A 20,438-nucleotide genomic window follows, 5' to 3' on the forward strand; every position below is an offset into this window, starting at 1 on the left:
CGCTCACGGCACTCGCGCAAATCACTTGCCTTTAATATTTCTTTGTAATAAAAACTTTTGCAGATGTCCGCAACACGCTGCGTTTCGCGTAACTCTAAACAGTAAATCTAATAGTTTGTGTAATCTCTTACCTTTTGGCATAACAGTTAGTTAATGTAATAGATTAAAAAGCATTACGTAGTCAATAGGGCTGGGATAAACGGTTATTTTTTAAACGATTAATCTAGCGATTATTTTTTCGATGCATTGATTAATCTAACGATTCATTTTATCAGTCCGATTCGACTTCGATTCGATTCTCGATTATCTCCCCATTAATTAACTAATAGCAATTTATATACGTTGATTTACATATCTGAATGTAAACATTTCAATATATGTTCATTGCTCTTAAAATTTCAAAATAAAAAAAAGACTGACTAAGAATGCATTATTTTGCACTTGTATAGAGGTAGCATTCAATAAGCGTTTGCAGCTCATACTGTGCAGTTTAGTAACAGTATAAAAATCTCAAGTTCAAATTACTTTATTTTACATGCATTTATGAGCAAAACCTCTTCAATGTGCCTTTTGATGGTCAGTGTAACTTTTATAACTTGATTTGTTTAATCCACATTGTTTTCGTGCTGTTCTAGTCCATTTAATGACAGATATAAACACAATTATAGACTTAAGAAACACATATATTATTAAATCTCTTTCTCTTAAGTTTGTTTAGATAGACTAGGACTCATTTACTGCTGTACAGAGAGTAGGGGTGGAACAATACATGTATTCGTTTCGAACCAAATCGGTACGGGGGTCACGGTTCGGTGCATTAATTTAAACGGAGAATACACGGTATGAAAATAAAAAAACTTGCGTGCAAAATAATTAATGTAATGCGGAACTACTGTTAGATACGCGGGTTCTTTATGGACAGCTAATCTGTTGCCCCGCTTTAGCTCTGAAGCTCTGATTGGCGCCGATGCAGCCGAGCTCCGCCTATGTATGCGCTCTATCAGAGCCCGTCTACATTCTGGCACTCTGCATTGTTGTCACATCGACGCCGGTCCAGTCAGTGAATGAGCAGCCGACAGCGAGTATCGCAAGTGGTGGTGTTCCGCCAGCCTCTTTAAGATCGCAAGTTTGGCAAAACTTCAGTTTTCCAGTCAGTTACAATAGTACAGGCGAGAGAGTGGTGGAAAAGATGAGGACTTTGCGTCGGCGTTGTTAGGTATGTGAGTGGAAATACATCTAATCAGGGCTCTCAAGTCTCACGCATTCACCTTGACACACACGCATTTCAGTCAGTTCAAACGCCACACTTTGTATTTCTCACGCTGAGAAGTAGGAGATAAATTGTCCTGCTATATACAACAGGCATACGCAGGGCAGTCCTGTCGAGTTCAGCTGCTTTCAGTTTTTTTAAGCGTGCTCAACTTTACGCAGCGCCATCAGCGTCAGAGTACCGCGAGAAATCTTGCGGAGGAGGCTGATTTCAAGTCGCTCTCGCGTTACTCTGACGTCATCCACTTGTCGTTTCTTGCAGCGCTTCGTGAAGTCGTACACACCTATTAATTCATCCTACAAGCCTATTTTTTTGTTCTTTAGTACATTAAGTAAGGGATAATGTAGAGGCAGCCGGTAGTTATTGGGAAATAAGCCCCGACAGTGTGATCAGGACCCGACGCGAAGCGGAGGGTCTTGTATCACACTGAAGGGGCTTATTTCCCAATAACTTCCGGCTGCCTCTACATTATCCCGCTTATTACACGGCTACTTGCCACATAAGAAAAAAACTGGACATGAATATGAATTTTAAACATTTTATTGGCATATTTGTTTTAAATTAACATTTTTATCCTTCCGCGAAACTTTGCACAGATGAATAAAATGATCGTAATACCTTATTAAGATCCGCTGCTTCATACTTGTCTCTCTCAATTTTTTCTCTTTTAGCCAGTCTTTGAGAAGTTTTAATCCCCATTCTGTATTTTTGTGTGTGTTGGCTTCGTAGCTGTCATGCTCTATTTTGTCAAGTTCAGTCTCAGTAAGCTGTCTGTCTCTTGTCGTGGTTGTCCAGTGTTTGTCACAAGATGGCGCCAAACAGACAGTAATCTTTATTGATCTTTATTGGCGCGGAGCGATTTCACTCGTGCAAGTAGTCCGGCTATGCGTTATTAATTTGGAGCGGTTATTATTTGAAAAGAACGAACCTGCAAATGTCTCAACTGACCAATCAGAATCAAGCATTCCAGAGAGCCGTGTAATAATATGAAATAAGGCCAAAATGTAATTATAAAATGTATTTAGGTAACACTTGTAATACATTTGAACCCATATTTGTATGAAAGATGAGTACAAGATTACTTAAAGTGGTATACATTTTTGAAATACGAGATAGTATGTTAAATGCATTTCAGTTCATATTCATGACATCTCAAAATAACACTGATAAGGACACCTATGTTTTTAAGATTATCTTAAGTACTAAAAAAAAAATGCCTTCTTCATTTTTGTTTTGCTTTTCCCTCCATTGTACCGAAAGTGAATCGAACCGTGGCCCCTGAACCGAGGTACGAACCGAACCGGGACTTCTGTGTACCGTTCCACCCCTAACAGAGAGTGAATGAAAGCGCAGTCTTCTGGCAACAGTGACATATTTCATTGCTTTCTGTTAAATTGCTCAAAGTCATGACTGTTTAAAACACACTTCACATTCATGATTTTAAGGTAAAATGACACTTTTTCGCGTCAATCCACGAGCATTTCAACCATAAACAAAGCACTTTCACTTTAATTGAGCATGAGCAGCGCAGCAGAACCGACGCAGAAACAATTGCAGCACTGTTGCTACAGAGCCGCGAGCTCGCGCTGCTCATGCGGCGGGGTGCATGCTTGTTAACATGGGCGCTGAAAAAAACACGCGCCGCACGTACTGCTCACACTTGCTGTGTGAAACCGGCTTGAACTGGAGCCACTCGCGTGGCTACTATTCTACGGCGCCGCCTTTTTGGGTGTGACGTATTCTACGGCGCCGTCTTTTTGGGTCTGACGAATCAACGCGCATATTTTGCGTCGACGTATTTTTTGCGTCGACGTCGTCGATTACGTTGACGCGTTGTCCCAGCCCTAGTAGTCAATTTTCACAGCAACTGGAGGTAATCTAATGTTATACACCTCAGCAATGAGCTCACTGTCATTTTAAGTGCTCGTGCACTTGAAGTTCAAATAGATTTTAATGCTATCAATGGTTTATCCTTCATCAGGTGGGAAAAATCGCTCAGAAAGTGATCCCAATGATGTATCCGTATCGTTATAGTTTTGGTGTGAGCTCCGCTATTCTGTTTAATATAAAACGATTTTCAAAACTATATTTTTTATAGTTATCGTTATAATGTGAACAGGCCTTAATTCCCTACCTAGTATCAATGCCAGACCTATTATGTTCATAAAGTTATTAATACTAATTTAATAACTGTCTCAATTTATGGCAGCTTATTTGAAAGAGCAGTTTCAGCCACTGCTTACAGCTAACCATATGTGATCAAATTATGGGGACAGACTTTGCTGTGAGGCATATATCCCTAACGTTACCTGGGGTAAAACGATGGGGACAGACTTTGCTGTGGGGAGTCTCTCCTTCGCTGGTTCAACTCCTCTGTCTCCTTCCTTTCATGTTTTCTGACAGTCGGTATCGCATAAAAACTAATTCCGGGGTTCTTTTTGCTGTTGTTAGAACATCCGTGTATTACACCCACTGATCTATATAAATGACTGGATTGCGCATAGAACGCTTAACGTAACAGCGTGAGGTGAAGCCAGCGCAGAGTTCGAGCCGCCCTCTTGGTATACCCAACCGTCAGAGGGTGTCATTGACTTCCATTCAAAATCATGGTTTAAATTCACCCGCTTTACAGCGTATCAGTCACGCAAGATTAGGTTTCGGATATGTGTACGTAAATTAACTGTTAATTCTGGTGTTATTTTCTAGAGCCCGACCGACCGATTTATCGTTTTGCCGATTTTATCGGCCGATATGAGCATGTCGCAGATATATCTGTATCGGCGTATAAGCCGCAGATATGCGCCGATATGAACGTTTGTTACAGAACACATTAAATGCATTTGAAAGATGTAAGTACTTGTTTGTCCAGCAGAGTGCGCCATACTGGTTGCTAATGGCGACCCAGATCACTCACTGTAGTGACACCAGCCAATCCCCCACCCCCTTCACTTCAGTCAGTCAGTCTCTCAGTTCAGGTGGCTGCAGTCACGCAGTGTCTTCTTCACAACATTTTTTACACCTGGTATTAAGACGCGCTTTGGTCGATTGCATTATAAATGCACAAGAGAGACGCATTCCCGCTTACATTTGGTGTTTTTAATCCGTCTCTTTGTCGACTTGCGAGTTAAAACGCAAGCGGGAGAAATGACGCGAGACGGAGAAATGACACATTTAAACTACGCGCAGCCGTGCACTTATATAACACTATATGAGATTACTGCTGCTTGTGTTGTTAGTTAACACGCTCATTTCAGAGCAATTGATTCAATAAGCTCGCGCAACTCTACACCCTTGCTAAATAAAAGAGGCGGAGCGAAGACGCATTAGTTTTATTAAAGTCTAAAGTTTGCACGGACCCCTGGGTTTGTGTTATAAAAACGTTGTGCACAACATTAAACACAGCGTACATTAGTATGTGCTCCGTCAAGCATTGTCTTCGTAACTGTGAGTGGCTAACTAATTTGTGAAGTACACAACTTACTGTAAAGCTAATAATCAATGACTTCATAAGTTTCTCTTTATAACGTTATTCTCGTCAAAACTGCAAATGATGCAAGTTTTATATATTTTGTTCTCTTTGTGTTTTAAAGTTATTTATAATAAGTCAATTTTACTGTTTAGTGCACTGATATCCAACTAATTTTGGATAATAAAGTTTATTGTTAACTTCTTGCCTATAGTACATATCTTTGTCACATCAATATAAGTGTTGGATCACCACATTTGTGAGTGATCACCACATTTGTGAGTGATCATTGCATTGCATTGTATTTATTCATAGTATATTATGTTAAAGTATATAGTGTATTCTATGTACAGTACTTTAGTATAATATACTGTAGTATATACTGAACTATAATGTACACATAAAGAATATCGGCCGATATATCGTTATCGGTCTTTTTTTTACTCCCTAATATCTGTATCGGCATCGGCCCGAAAAAAACGCATATCGGTCGGGCTCTATTATTTTCAATGTTTATGTTTTAATCGGGCAGGAAAATGGATAAAAAAACGTTAAGGTGAGTGTTTCTGCTGCGTTCTGTTAATGACACGGGTATAAATAAAGTTTTTTTTTGAAAGGTCAGCGTTATTTCTCTAAATAATTTTAGGTAACTTGTAAGTTTAGATAACAGAAAACCAGTAAATTATTACATGCACATACGGTACAAAGTATGATTATTTATATAGATTTCAGAATGAGCTCGTTTGTCATTAATACTAAATGCTGCGGTCTGTCTGCTGATCTGATCCTGTAATGAAGATGAATGTATAATAACTGATTAAAAACTAAAATGTACAACTTTCAGTAAATAACTATGTACATGCTTAGGACGTTTGTGTTGTAATAATGTACAGGGTAACTTCAGATATAAAAACGAAGACTTGTAAAGTGATGTTTTATCATTAAAATCTGATCGCGTCCATTGATTTTATGGAATGTTTGGGTATACCAACATGGCGGCGCGGTGGCTTCACAGTTGTGACGTCATGCGCAATCCAGTCATTTATTCAGATCAGTGATTACACCACACACCATCACATGGTTTAAAAAAAATTACACCGATAATACCATGCATAATACCCACGCTGCCTCGCTTGTCAATTGACAGACTGACAGTTCTATGTCAACAATATGGCCGCCGCGAACATTGATGACGTAGATCGAATAACCCCTATTGCAAGAGAGTATAGCTTAAAAAAGAACCCCTTCACACACACGCATGCACCCTTGTCTCTCTCTTACGCAAGTCAGACCGATCGCGCAATGCATCACATATGCTTAAACTTTTATGTAACCTTAGCCACGCAACAATAATTTCAGCATGCATTCACTGTATACACCGGGACATGATGTTGTGATTTTTCGAACAGATACTTAACCTAAAATGCCCTGCAATGCAAGTGATGCAAACCAAATGCAGCGTTCTATTGAAAATGAATGTATGTATTTCTGCCGTACCAAAATGCAATGAAGCAACTGAACGTCTGACTGGGGGGTCACTCTTCCTCACGCACAGCACGCGTGCACACTAGGGATGCTCACATTGACCGTATAACCATTAACCGAAGGTAAGAATTTATGACCGATTAACATTATCAGTTAAAATAAAAAAATATTTGTTAATACATGGTGCGTGTCGTCATGAGCCGACAGACATTTCGACACTTTTTCTATCTTTAATTTGTGAATGTCCTGTAAATTACACAAATTATTGCTACCCTGACGGTCTAATAAAGTAATCATTTGTATGAGAAATAATTTGTATGCGTGTTTGGAATAGTGCTGTGTTCAAAATATCGATACAACGATACATCGTCATGGACGCCTGACGATGCGTGCATCGATACAGCACCTTCCGTATCGATTCGGATGCACTTTTGAAAGTAACGTGACAAATTGCTGTTGATCCGTGATCCATTTGGAAAGGACGTATGTGTCCCGCAGAGTATGTAGAGTTAAAGGTAGCGGGGCATACTTTCACTTTGCGTGTCTGTCTCGCTGGCGCACGTGTCTGCATAGTGAGCCGCGTACTTGCGCTCTCTCTCTTGCGCGCGCATTAAAGTCAATAAGTTCAGTATGAAAGCGCAGATATCTTAGCCTATACTACTGCAAAGGGCTTTATTAGCCATGCTCTTATAAAACAGTACTAATGCATTTGAGAAGAAACACGACAAAGATATGCATGTGAAAAGTGTACGTCTAGAGAAGAGATACAGAGCTACTTCAAACTAGAGGTCGACCGATTTATCGGCCGGCCGATTTATTGGCCGATTTTTGGCCAATAAAAAAAAAAAAATCAGCTTTGGCCGATTTAGCTGCAAAATTAGGCCGATTAATAGGCAGGCGCATCTGCGGGCACCTAAGCGCTGTTGTAGAACTCGTGACGCTGCCTCTTGCTGCAACTTAGCAGATCGCTCCCGTCTCGTGTGTGTGCAGCCATGCCTTGTTCACAAACAGCTTTGCGGGATCGCGCGAATTAAGCAGCCAGTACAACAGCGCGACGGGCTTATGTCTCGCGGTGCACCGTCCGTGCAAAGATTAGGCTCATTTCATGTGATTAATGAGTGATGATGAGTTTTGTTTGCGTGACAGAGAGAGAAGAGCCACGCGCGCACGCTTTCTGTCTCGCTGCTTTTATTACTCAAAACAAAACTGACTCGATGGCGAAAGGTCGGAAGACCAAATCATATACACAGAGGAAATGTTTTTCGTGTTGTTACAGTAACGCTTTGTTTACAGTTTTGCGGTGCTCAGCCTGGATTACAACACAGCGCGTCCGATTCGCGAACTGACTCCTTTGAACGGATTCGTTTGAATGAACGGTTGAAACAACAGATCTGTCCCAACACTAAACTCACAAGACGTCACTGTCAGCACAATCAGTCACTTATAGCACCTCAGAAATGAGAATGTAAATGTGTTTAGAAAGATTTGCCCTAAATAACAGTCTCAACCAAAAAACATAGACATTTACTATGTTAACTTTATGATGAATAAATATTTTATAAGGTCTACCAAATAAGGATTTTATCCTACAAAGCAATAAAAGCCATGGTAAAAACTGATCAAAGATTATATGACAGAGTGTCAGGTTATATCTGTGTCTGATAGGGATGCTCCGATCAGGTTTTTTGCAGGCCGATACCGATCACCGATTTGTTGTCTTCGTGATCGGCCGATACCAATGCCGATACCAATTTTTCAAGCTGATATGCAAGCTCTTTGATGACTGTAACTTTTAACTTTTTTTCTAGATAAAGTAATACCACAGATGTTGCCTTTGTTATATTACTTGCAGTAATTAGGTATATTATTGTTTTAATAGAGAATCAAATAAATTAGCACAACAAATATTTATTCTGCAAAGAGAAATTTAATATGCCTTTAAAAAGGCGTATGTCTGTAAAATCTAATGAAAACACTTCACAGTCTTTACTGTATAAATTAAATATACACGCATTCGTATGAAGTACAACAGTTCTTTAGTGAAGAGCAGAGAGTGATTTTATTGAGAGATGAATTAGGTTACTGTAGCTTTAAGACTTGACAGAGATCGCTCTGTTCACGTGCACTGATGACAGGCTGCTGTGTGTGCGCGCGGCGGGTGTATGCAGACGAGAGCAGCTGTGAGGAAAATTAAAGTTTAAACGCTCAAAACTTTAAAACGCATGCAAATAAAAAACTATTGACATTAGGATGCAATAGTCCGCGATAGAAATGTGTTGTATACGCTGTGTGATGGGGATGTGAAGACGGCTCGCGCTGTAGGACCGGACCGCGTCCGCATGCAAATAATAAACTTTTGACATGAGGATGCAATTGTCCGCGATAGATATGTGTTGTATACGCTGTTTAATGGGGATGTGAAGACGGGTCGTGCTGTTAGGACCGGACCGCGTCCTCAGAAAATACACATATCTCTGTAAAGGCATAGAGAGAAATGCACATCTGCACGTTGCTCATGAGCCACGGGTTATAAAAATGCTCTCACTGCGTAACAATGGTCTCTAACTGCTGCCGCATTGAGGAGCCATATGATGACAAAAGTAAACAGAAAGATCGGTTCACGAGATCGGCAAATTTAACGAGGACCGATCGAGTCATTTAATGCCGTGATCGGCCGATACCGATCTCTGGCCGATCGATCGGAGCATCCCTAGTGTCTGATAAATGCATGGTGCAAAGGAGGTTGTAAAAAATAAAAAATTTTTATTAATACTTTGACTTAAATAGTGACATTTTTACATTTAAAATATCTGCTAATGATGAGAACATTTTGATTATTATGTACATATAGAAAATCGGCCAAACATATCGGCCATCGGCTGCCCTGATTTCTAAAAATCTGCATCGGCCAGAGAAAAAGCATATCGGTCGACCTCTACTTCAAACTATAACTGTCACATTAATAATCTGGTTTCTATTAAATAGTATTAAGTCTGACTGCATGTTTATAGATATATTCATAGATGTAGAATAATAAGAGACAAGAGTAAGGCACCATCTTTGTAAAACTGCGTTTAAAAAGTACTAACTCTGGTATTTTAAGTATTTCTAATAGCTAATAAATGAATGGCAAAAACCCAACTGTTACAACACTGCTTATTCAATGTATAATAAACAGATAATTATAATAATAATAATAATAATAATGTTACTAAATTCTGAACAAAAATGTAATTCAAAATAGTCTTGTATCGTGATGCGCATTGTATCGGGGCCCTTGTATCGGGATACGTATCGTATCGGGAAATTGTTGGCAATACACAGCCCTAGTTTGGAAGCTGAACGGAGACGCGCGCATGTCCGCGCAAGATGACGTGGTCCGTCTCGCGGACATCCGGACAGACATTCGCTGATGGCCTCTGACCCTGTCCATAAACATCTCTCTTTTTGCACAAACGGAGAAAGACGACGCAAAAGCAAAACTTTCTGAAAAGCATCCTGCTTTAGAAATGACCACTGTGGTAGATGAAACGGAGACAATCTGCCCTTTTTGGATATTAATCCTCTGGACTGATCCCGTGCTTTTTAATAAGGTAATGTTGCGTGAATATCTGATAATGTATGAATCCTGGTTCTGTTGTTGATCTGTCGCTGCTGTTTGCACGTTCAAATTAAATCTTTTGTTTTTACTAGTTCACAGACAACCATCAACTGTATTTTTACTCAATGACAATTTCATATTAAAATCTTATAAGTTAACGGTTAATGTTCGGTTTAGAAGCTACGGTTGTCGGTTGGGAAAATTAACTGATATGAGCATCCCTAGTGCACACACACACAAACACAGGTGCACATGCGCACACACACACAGGTTGTTACCATAGCAAATAGGCTCACCCCAGAAATTATATATTATTTGTTAGTAGCCTAACAGGGCTCCAGACTGCCACCAAAATTTGAGAGTGTGCCACTGAATTTTACATCCAGTCGCACATGTGCGACAAGTAAATTTGACCTTTTTTTGTGATGTGACACTGAATTTGAAACAGCACGTTGTACTTTCTGCATCTATCATCAAAGTATTTATTAGCTGCAGCCCTAGCGAGGTGCAATGGCATTGTTTACGCTCAGTATCTCCAATATGGCCGACTTCCGGATTGATGACAGGTGTCATGAGCAATCCAGTCCCCCCGAGCAATTCGGTCTCCCCTAGGACCCCGATTGGTATCTACACTAATGCCTGCTCAAAAATGTGTCATTGCAATATCTCGTCTGCATACGCGGCTAGCAAGCTAATTATGTTGTACAAAATAGAAACATTACATTTTTTTAAAATAAAAGTTAACTAAAAAAAACAATATAATAAACTAATATTCATGTTGCAGACACGTCAGTACTTTTGTGTCATCATCTGCTTTGAAAAAACAACACTTTTATTTTTTGTAAATTATTAACATACCTTACGGAATATATATTTTTAATAGTAAAAGTGTAGTAATCATGGCTTATAATTATAATTTAAATGTGTGATTCAACAATGTAGTAATCATGTTTTGTATAAGTAATTAATGAGTAAGTAATTGTATTAGTAGACAGTCAAAAGTGGAAATGGTACAGTATAATAATCTAAACTAGATAGGTACATTTCCTGAAGAAAATGTGAAGTGGTGCTTGCCGTGGCAAATTTCTGGGGACAGTATATGATTATACTTCCAGTTACAAGTAAAACGATCCAAACCCCGTGTCTCTACGATGTTCTGATGCGCAGATATAAGGCTTTTTTTATTCGGTTGCTAGGGTACTGTATTTGGTTGCTAGGGAAAAAATTGGCATCCCATAATGATTACACTCCGAGTCACGAGACAAACGGTCCAACCCCCGTGTCTCTACGATGTTCTGATGCGGAGATATAAGGCTTTGTTTACTCTGTTGCTAGGGTACTGTATTTGGTTGCTAGGGAAAAAATTGGCATCCCATAATGATTACACTCCGAGTCACGAGTCAAACGGTCCAACCCCCGTGTCTCTACGATGTTCTGATGCGGAGATATAAGGCTTTGTTTACTCTGTTGCTAAGGTACTGTATTTGGTTGCTAGGGAAAAAATTGACATCCCATAATGATTACACTCCGAGTCACGAGTCAAACGGTCCAACCCCCGTGTCTCTACGATGTTCTGATGCTGAGATATAACTGTTTGAATTTTATGTTGCTAGGGTGCTCAAAAGTGGTTGCTAGGGGCGTGGCTTAATACGTATGTAAGGATCCTGAGAGACTGATTGGATGCCTGAGTAAAATGAGCCCACCCCCATGTCTCTATGACACTGTGCTGCAAAGATATCCATCGGGGCATTTTATAATGGCAGTCTATGGGAGATGTTGCTAGGGTGCCCAAAATTGTTGCTAGGGGCGTGGCTTAATAGCTCTGGGATGATCCTGAAAGACTGATTGGATGCCCGAGTAAAATGAGCCCACCCACTTATCTCTACGACACTGTAAAACAAAGATATCCCATCTGGAACTGTTTTATTCCCTTATATGGGCATGTTTCCTGCCCCATTATAAGTCAATGGTAATTTTCGGGTGCCTCTTACACCCCAGGGGTACAACTTACACCCCAATGTCATGTATGTTCTTACATAGCCTACCACCTTCTTCAAATTTAGTAACCCACATGTTTCTACAAAATCCTCACTCGTACCTATGACCCGTCAAAGTTTTTGCAATGTTAAGTCTATGGGATTTTGCCCCATTGACTTTTCATTAGGGCACTTTTGGGAGCCTCTTACACCCCAGGGGTACAGCTTACACCCTAATGTGATGTATGTTCTTACAAAGCCTACCACCCTCTTTAAATGCTGTAACCCACATGTTTCTACAAAATCCTTGAGAGGAGCTATGACCCGTCAAAGTTGGGCCCAATGTTAAGTCAATGGGATTTTTCGGGTGGTTTTACGCCCCCCCTTTCAGAAATCCTGCACCCGATCCCTTATAAAAGTCATAGCACACCTCTCCTCAATAATCCGGTCGATTTGAGCCCTCTTTCATGGGTCTACGACAAACCGTGCGGGACGAGTTACGTGCCGAAAAAAGTGTCCGGATGTAAGAAGAAGAAGAAGAAGAATATCCCTGACGAATAATAATAGTGATGCCTTGCATAAATGCAAGCACCACTAATAATAAGTATGACGAATAGTAATAGTGATGCTTTGCATAAATGCAAGCACCACTAATAATAAAATGACACAAGCAATGTGTAGATCTCCCGGCTATAGTCTCATTTATATACTACTATATGAAACATATAATTTAAAAGACATCAATTGTAATTTTAACAACGTTCTAACTACATAAATCATAATGCGATTTTGTAGGAATTGTAATAAGGCGCTAAGAAAACTACCCATGAGGAGTTTTTTCAGCCAATGGAGTTGCGAGGGGTCCTAGGGGAGACCGAATTGCCCGGGGGGACCCAATTACTCACAACAACTGGTCGTAAAAGGGTTGAGGGTAAGATGAAATTTGTAAACTTACTGACTGTATTGGAAAAAAAAGCCATGTGCATAATAATTTGGAACGCGGTGTAGACAGACAAATTAGGGGTGCGTTTCCCAAAAGCATCGTTAGCCAACTACAGTCGTAAGTTACGTCGTTACTGACGAAGATCAAGGATTTGGTGTTTCCCAAAACCATAGTTCAAAAGAACATTCACAAAGGTGCATGGCAAACTTTGTCTGGTTTGAATGACAGCTCTTCACCTGTCGTAACTTAGAAGCATAGTTCCTATTATAATATGTAGACTTACGTTGATCATGCTTTTGAACAAAATAAGTAAAAAAAAACATGTAGTACATTCTATATCCATCATTCTAAATATAAAATATAAAATATATATATATATTTTACATCTTAAAGCCACTGCATTTGAAAACTGCACATGTGCGCAGTCTCACAAGATTTAAGACCCTGGGGAATCCCTGGATGAGTGACGCAAGAAGGAACTTGCACATGAAATAAATATCTTTAAAAAAAAAACAGATAACTAAATCACGATAACAAAATCAGTCGTCCGGTGCAATATACATTATTTACAGCAGTAATCTGACATTAAATCGGTTTGAACAGATTAAGTAGTACTCCACCTCCCATGTGACATCTTCAACTATGTTGTGAAACCAACATGGTTCATACGACAATTGTGCGACAAAGTTACTATACTATTACAGAGGATCAGATCAGCGAAGTAACAGAGGATCAGATCGGCGCAGTAACAGGCAGAGGATCATATCAGCGCAGTAACGATAACAGGCAGAGGATCAGATCAGCGCAGTAACAGACAGAGAAGAATCACACCAAGCGCAGTAATAAGAGAGATGATCAGACCAAACAGACAGAGAATCAGAATGGATCAGCAAATGTAACATAAAATAAGGGTTATATATTTACCTTGATTCTCGCAGCAGGGTTCCTTTCTGCCTTAAATCTCTATTGTGTAGAGCTTAATCACAGCCAGTACATTTAAACGATCAAACTTCACGACATGAGTAAAACGAATCGGTGAAGTTAAATAAATTACTTTAGACAAGACCTAAGACGACTGAGCGTAAAAAATAAAGAAATAATCGAGGCCTTTACATCACTCTGAGCCGGATGGAGAAACATCACTGATCCATAAACAATCCCGTCTGATTCATATTTACATGTATATGCTTTATATACATAAACAAACATATATGAAATATAAAACACTAAAATATCAATAACTGTATATGCATAAACTCCAGAAGCGGACTGCGCGAGTTAGCATTAGCAGCTAAAACTAGGAGCAATAAAAATAAACCTCATCTATGCACAGGAGCTAAAAAACTGAAAAGTTTAAAATCAACGCATAAAAGCAACATCCGGGAAAAAGTTATAGATAAGAACCATGAATGTAAGCGCGTTTATTAGCGGGAATTGATCTGACGCGTCAGCATCTGATCCATGAGCGAAACACCGGTGTAAAAGTACAAATCAAGTACTTTAAGAGAGAAACACGCGCATTACACGGTACTATGCACTACAACAGTTTGTCATTAGGCAGTCTAAGCTCATAAAACAAATTAAAACGCGAACAAACTGAGGTAAAACCAAAATGTAAAGCTAGCGTTTGTCGTTGCTCCAGTTTCCTGCGCTCGCGAGAGGTCGGGACGCTTTGACGTCACGACGCCATGAATCCCACACTGGAAATCAAAAGTGTATTGGATTTTATGAGGCTCTGCGCAGACCGGGAGGTGTATGACATCAAAGTACCACCAGAGCGGCCTGCCTCAGCTCCTGAACTGATCTCGCGATACGCTGATGTAATACACCGATCACTTGCCGCAGGACTGCATAAATTTAAACACGTGGAGGAGCAGGCCTGGCTTGTTGTTGTTGTTGTCATTAGGGGTCAAGCCCCGAAGAGGCGTAGAACCCAATTGTTATTGTTAGTTTTCTTATTATTATTATTATTATTATTATATTATTCTTCTTCTTGTTCTTCCGCCATTGAAGTCAATGGCAGCCCATAGAACCGTACATAGGAAAGTTATGAAATTTGGCACACATGTAGAGGACGGTCTTAAAGCTGAAAGTATACTAGGGACGTTTTTTTATTTTTATTAATGAACATTTATTGTACATACATATGAATACAACATTCAATTTGTCACATGAACATACGAGGGAGAGGGAGGGAAAGGGGGTGGTATCAATAGGCTTGTTTGAGATGCAGCTTGCCTTGCCTGAAATTCAGACGAGAGCAGACGGCTGCAGTAAGGGGAGGAGTGAAAAAAGAGCTTTGAAGTCAGACACTCACCAATCTCGCAGTCCAGTCGACTACAAACGTCAGCATAGGCAGAGATCACGTTCGCGTATTTTATCCCGGATTAAATAGATGCAACTTAAATACCAATAAATTAATTTACATAAAGATGTTTATAAGGAGAATCAACGAAGGTGAACTGTTCGTTACTGGAAAAGGTTACTTAGTAAATGTTGGGATGAATAAATCAAGTGGTAATACAAATTAGTTTCTGTTGTGTGAAATATAAACAGCTCACAGTACAAATAAATCAACACCAATACAGAAGTTTAGAGGAATTCATAAAAAATATAAATGTCATAGTAAAGAACAACTGAATTAATATAAAAACTACTACAGGAATGAGAGTTTTTAGAATTAACAAGTCATCAGCTGACATAACCTGGCCAATGAGCATTAAGCTGTGTCGTCAGCAAGTCTTTTCCCATCGTGCTTTTCGTCAACGCAGTCGGTGGAGAGCAACTGCGCTCGGCTGTAGAATCCGACGAGCCCGCCTTTCCATCGCGAGAGTTATTTTGCACACGTCAGCGTGACATCAGAGCAAGTCGGACGTAAGTCGGACACTTCAGGGCTGCGTTCAGCCTCGACAAAACGTTGCACAACGTTTATTAAACAGAAACGGTGATGCGTTGAACGCCCTGTTGTGATGACGTAAGAGTTGCAACTACGGTAGCTGAGAGGCCATTCTTTGTGTTCTTTTTTAAATGTTTCTGAAGCCTGATGAAATCTTTATAAATGTGTGTTTAATACTGTAAAAGACCCTCAATGTTACAGTCACTGACCTTGCCGTCCAGAATGAAAGACAACATTCCAACTTGAACTCATTGGGCGAGCTGTCTCTTTACTACCGCGTGGTTTTATACATCTTGCCGCTGATTGGGCCGACATTTCTGACACACCCACCAAACGAGAGAAAACGCTTCCAAAACCTGTTGCATTCCGTTGCACACCGTTTCCAGGAAACATGTCGTTCAACCCGGAAACCGTAGCAAAACGTTCCGCACCGGTGTGAGATTGAACGTGCCCCAGGTGTGTTCGACATCGGCTGTGGCTGGATGTAACCGATCGGCGAGATTAGCCGCGGGGAGGAGCTGAAAACGGAGACGTGAAGTCGGACGAGTTGTGGTTCCCGTAGCTTGCTGCATTTACGTCAGGCATGGCTGATCACGTGCCGTTTGCTTGCTTAATCGCATTAAACATGATTTGTAAGATGTAAGCTACATACAAAGTGAATTATACTGTTTTGAATGTCCGTGTATGAGCATGAGTGGAACTGAAGAGGCTTACAGCAGTGTTTTACAAGAATAAAGAGTTCAACATAAGCATATATTATTTAAATACCAATGTAGTGGGGTCTATGTTTTTTATCCATTTTATTTTGATGAAGATGACACAATATAACATCGCGACTACATGAAAATAGCTTTAACTGTTATAAAAATACAGATTTGTGAGCATTTGTGGAACTGAGGGCGTGAAAATAAACACGAAATACACGTGATTGTTGTCATGTGGTGAATCCGACCAATCGTGAAACAGCTGTGTCGTCATTACAGCCCGTGCAGCTCCTCTTCGCGAACTTCGCTGGCTTTTTCCTCAGGCGGCTGATCTCGAACCGCTCTCGCGGTACTTAAAAACCATATGACACAATCACGTGCCTGCAGCGCCAGCTGAAGTCGGACAAAAATACTAACCGGAATGCACTGCTTCAAGTCAGCCACCGATCGGTCTGCGCAGCGCCGCATGAAGTCGAACACACCTTTTTCTAACCGACATGCATCTTGCGCGGATCACCGGTGATCGATTCTGCGCAGAATTTGCTCATCTCAAACAAGCCTAATAAGTCAGTTCATATCAAGTTTGAGTAACAAAGAGTTCATCATAGAAAGAAAGAAGCATCATGTTTTTCTTGTTGTTAATTCTTCGAAGCGTGGATAAGAGGTACTGAAATTCAATGAGAAACATTTTAAATATAGGTTTTTCTTTTTGAATTTCTGTTTGTGAATGTAATGTTTGGATACAAGTATAAAAAATGGTAACGAATTCAATACATTTCTGTTTGTGCGTAAAATAAAAAATAATACCTCTTTTTGTAAATGTGTAAGAATTATCAAGAAAAGCAAGGTGATTAGATAACATCAACCAGAAATTACGTACATCCTCACATTCATAGAAAATATGCAAAATGGATTCATCATCTTTGTTACACAATGAGCATTTTTGGTCATTGTCTATGTATTTGGAGAGCAATAGATTACAGGAGTATATGTCTTATGAAGTATTTTAAACTGAGTCTCTATTATCCTGTTGGAGATGCAAAACTTGTATGGTAACAACCACGTCTTTTTCCAATCAACATCTGGAATCAGATTGTGTATACGAGGGACGTCCGCGTAGGCGCGCCGTCCGCCTGCCGTCATTTTCGTCATCAGGAGGGTCCGCGGCCGGCCGCGCGGACCGTCCGCGTGCAGCCCAAAATTTGAGACCGCGCGGACAGTGCGCGTACAGTCCGCGTACGACAGCGCATGCGCGTGAAAATATTTAGACAGGACATTCCACTATAAACAATTATACAAAGGAAATAGACAGCATTTGCGCACACACTATCGTTTTTCTTCTTTAACTTTTACTTCTTCCAAGAACAGAGAGCTGTGGAGCATGTTTGTTTGATTCCTGTTCTTTGTTGTCTTCTTGTTTGTTCTAAACTCTGTTTGCAATGGTGGATCAGTTACTTTTCTTCACCCAGTGCTTTAAGTGGCCCAAAAGAGGTGCCGGTGTTGTGTCGAAGTCTGTTCCCCCTATGTTCCCCTATTTTTCCCTTCAGTGTAGTGTTTTTATGGCGTTTTTAATCACGTTATAGGTTTTATTATTTATATATTTAAAGTTTTAATGGCTACTGAGATGTATATGTGTGCATTTCTGTAATGTATCTGTATTGTTCTTAATGGTAAGTCAATTATTTTTACAGTATGAATCAGATTATATGTATAATATTTATTTAATTATGTATGCAAACATTACATTTTTAAAACAACCAGTAAAGGAAAAAAAGAAAAAGGCTATATTTTAAAAGAAATACCCTAATAGAAAACTGTCAAATGTATGAAATATTTAATAAATTGTATTATAAAATACATGATATTATGCCTTTTTAGTATAACCAATTCAAATCTTTAATCTTTCTAAATGTAACGTGATGAAAACGCTATAAAAGCACTACACTAAAGGGAAACATAGGGGGAACTGAGTTCGACACAACACCGGTACTCTATTTTTTTTTTTTTTGCTGACTCGACTCCTATATTGAAGGGGTTTTATATTCAGCAGTCAACAGAAGACCTTGTAAAAAATAATAAATCCTTTTATAAGTTTGTGGATTTGCTTGAGATAGAGATAGCTGCTGAGCATGGATGGAATGTGCAAAAGGATTTTGAAAAAATACCATTAGAAAGAGCTACTGTAGAGCTTTTGAACATAAATTAAATGTGCAAAAGGTAGATATGTGAGTGGAATTTTCAGCATGGTTAAATGCTAAAACTAGTTGTTCAGATAGAAAGAGCTTGAAACATTTTTTTTTCTAAATTACATAAAGACCATGTCTATGGGTTCAAGAATAACAAAATACTGGCCATTTGAAACTCGAAAGTCGAAAGTCATTTATTTTGTCCCATTGTTTTCCATTTTGCGGGTGGTAAAACTACTGCTACTGCTGCGCGTTTCACACACAAACACACACCTCATCAGTCCAGACCATAGCCGTTTCTCAATACCAAGTACGCCAAACTCGGACTTGTGTCCTTCGTAGTTCAAACTTGCAAGTTCAGACTCGGAAGAACGAACTCCTGACGCGAAATGCATTCTGGGAAACTTCGCTGTCATAAGTCCACACAAGTCTCCTCTGATGCATCCTCGATAAAATGGGCGGATCAAGAACACATCCGGGGATTTTATGTGAACTTGGGCTTGATGCGAACTTTAAATTGGAACAGTACTTGGGCCGCGACTGATGACGTTTCACGAGTCCACAAGAACGCAAGTACAGACAAGAACGTAAGTTATGTCCATAACTATGGATCTATGAGACCGAACGATGACCGTCACCACGGTCTTATCCTGAATGACGCCATTCTTCCGCCTATCCTCGAGACCTAATATCAACAATGTCAGGTGACTGACCCTAGGTTGGCTATATAACATCCGGATGAACCAACCACTTCCTCTTGCCTGGAACGCCCCAGCTCGTCCCGAGTGACAAGAAATGGTGACGGTCATCGTTCGGTCTCATAGATCCATAGTTATGGACATAACTTACGATCTATTTCGACCTCACTCAGACCGTCACCACGGTCTTATCCTGGATGACTTATAACATCAGGGTCACGAGGGATTAGTATCTTTCCCCTTCCCTGGTAGTTTAGCTACAGATAAAACAGTAGACCCTAAAGAGTTAGGATTTGTCACATTAATCCTATAAAACTTTGTGAACGTACATGGAGTACTCCAAGAGGCTGAAGCACAAATGTCTGAGAGTGCCACTCCTTTGATTGCTGCCCAGGAAGTAGCCATGCTCCCGGTAGAATGAGCAACCAGCTCACCAGGAATGGGCAGACCTTGGCTGAAATACGCTTGTGAAATTGTATCAACAATCCAATGAGACAAACGTTGCTTAGACACAGGCTTACCTGTACACCTCTTATCAAAGCATACAAATAGTTTGTGTGTGCGTGCCGCAATGGTCGAGTGTGCTCAATGTATGTGTGCAACGCTCTAACAGGACAAAGGGTATAATTATCTAACCCTGTACCTGAACAAAGAGGGTCAGGTTGGGAAGCATCAAGCTCAATTACCTGATTTACTGTACTAAGCTTAAGAACCTTGGGTAGGAATGATGGGTTTGGCCAAAGAAAAACCCCTGTTCTTTCTGCCTTCCATCTCAAGCAGTCTTCACTTACTGATAAGGAATGCAATTCACCAACTCTCTTGGCTGAACATATCGCCAGGAGGAAAACGGTCTTCCATGTCAACAACTTAAGATCAGTTTCTTCCAAAGGCTCAAAAGGTGCTTTGGTCAGAGAATGTAAAACAATGGTAAGGTCCCAAGTAGGAGATCTCATAAATCTCCCAGGGTTTAAACGATGTGCCCCCTTAAGGAATCAAGATACCAAGGGGTGTTTACCAACACTTACACCATCTATTAACGTGTGGAAGTGGGAAATAGCTGCAATGTAAACCTTTATGGTATTGACTGATTTTCCGGAGCTCAGTAATGTTTGCAGAAACCGTAGAACCATACTGGTGTCACAATCGGCTGAATTTAGTTGATGGTCTTGACACCATGCTGAGAATATTCGCCACTTGCTAGAGTAATTACTCC

General features: G+C 40.1%; 1 protein-coding gene across 11 annotated transcripts in view; it reads right to left on the minus strand.

Moving 5' to 3' along the window:
- The window catches only part of ppfia1 (PTPRF interacting protein alpha 1), a 233,663-nt gene extending 219,217 nt beyond the window's left edge, over positions 1-14,446 (minus strand). For 6 of the 11 annotated variants that reach the window (XM_055174015.2, XM_055174010.2, XM_055174009.2 and 3 more), the window contains exon 1: positions 13,666-14,445. The gene's annotated coding sequence lies outside the window, so the exon portion shown is untranslated. Of the gene's footprint in view, positions 1-13,665 lie in introns of all 11 variants that reach the window. The other 5 variants (XM_055174014.2, XM_055174011.2, XM_055174013.2 and 2 more) reach the window with 2 other exon arrangements.
- Between the last annotated feature and the right edge of the window lie 5,992 nt (positions 14,447-20,438).

The sequence above is a fragment of the Misgurnus anguillicaudatus genome, chromosome 15, assembly GCF_027580225.2.
Source record: "Misgurnus anguillicaudatus chromosome 15, ASM2758022v2, whole genome shotgun sequence".
Lineage (NCBI taxonomy): Eukaryota > Metazoa > Chordata > Actinopteri > Cypriniformes > Cobitidae > Misgurnus > Misgurnus anguillicaudatus.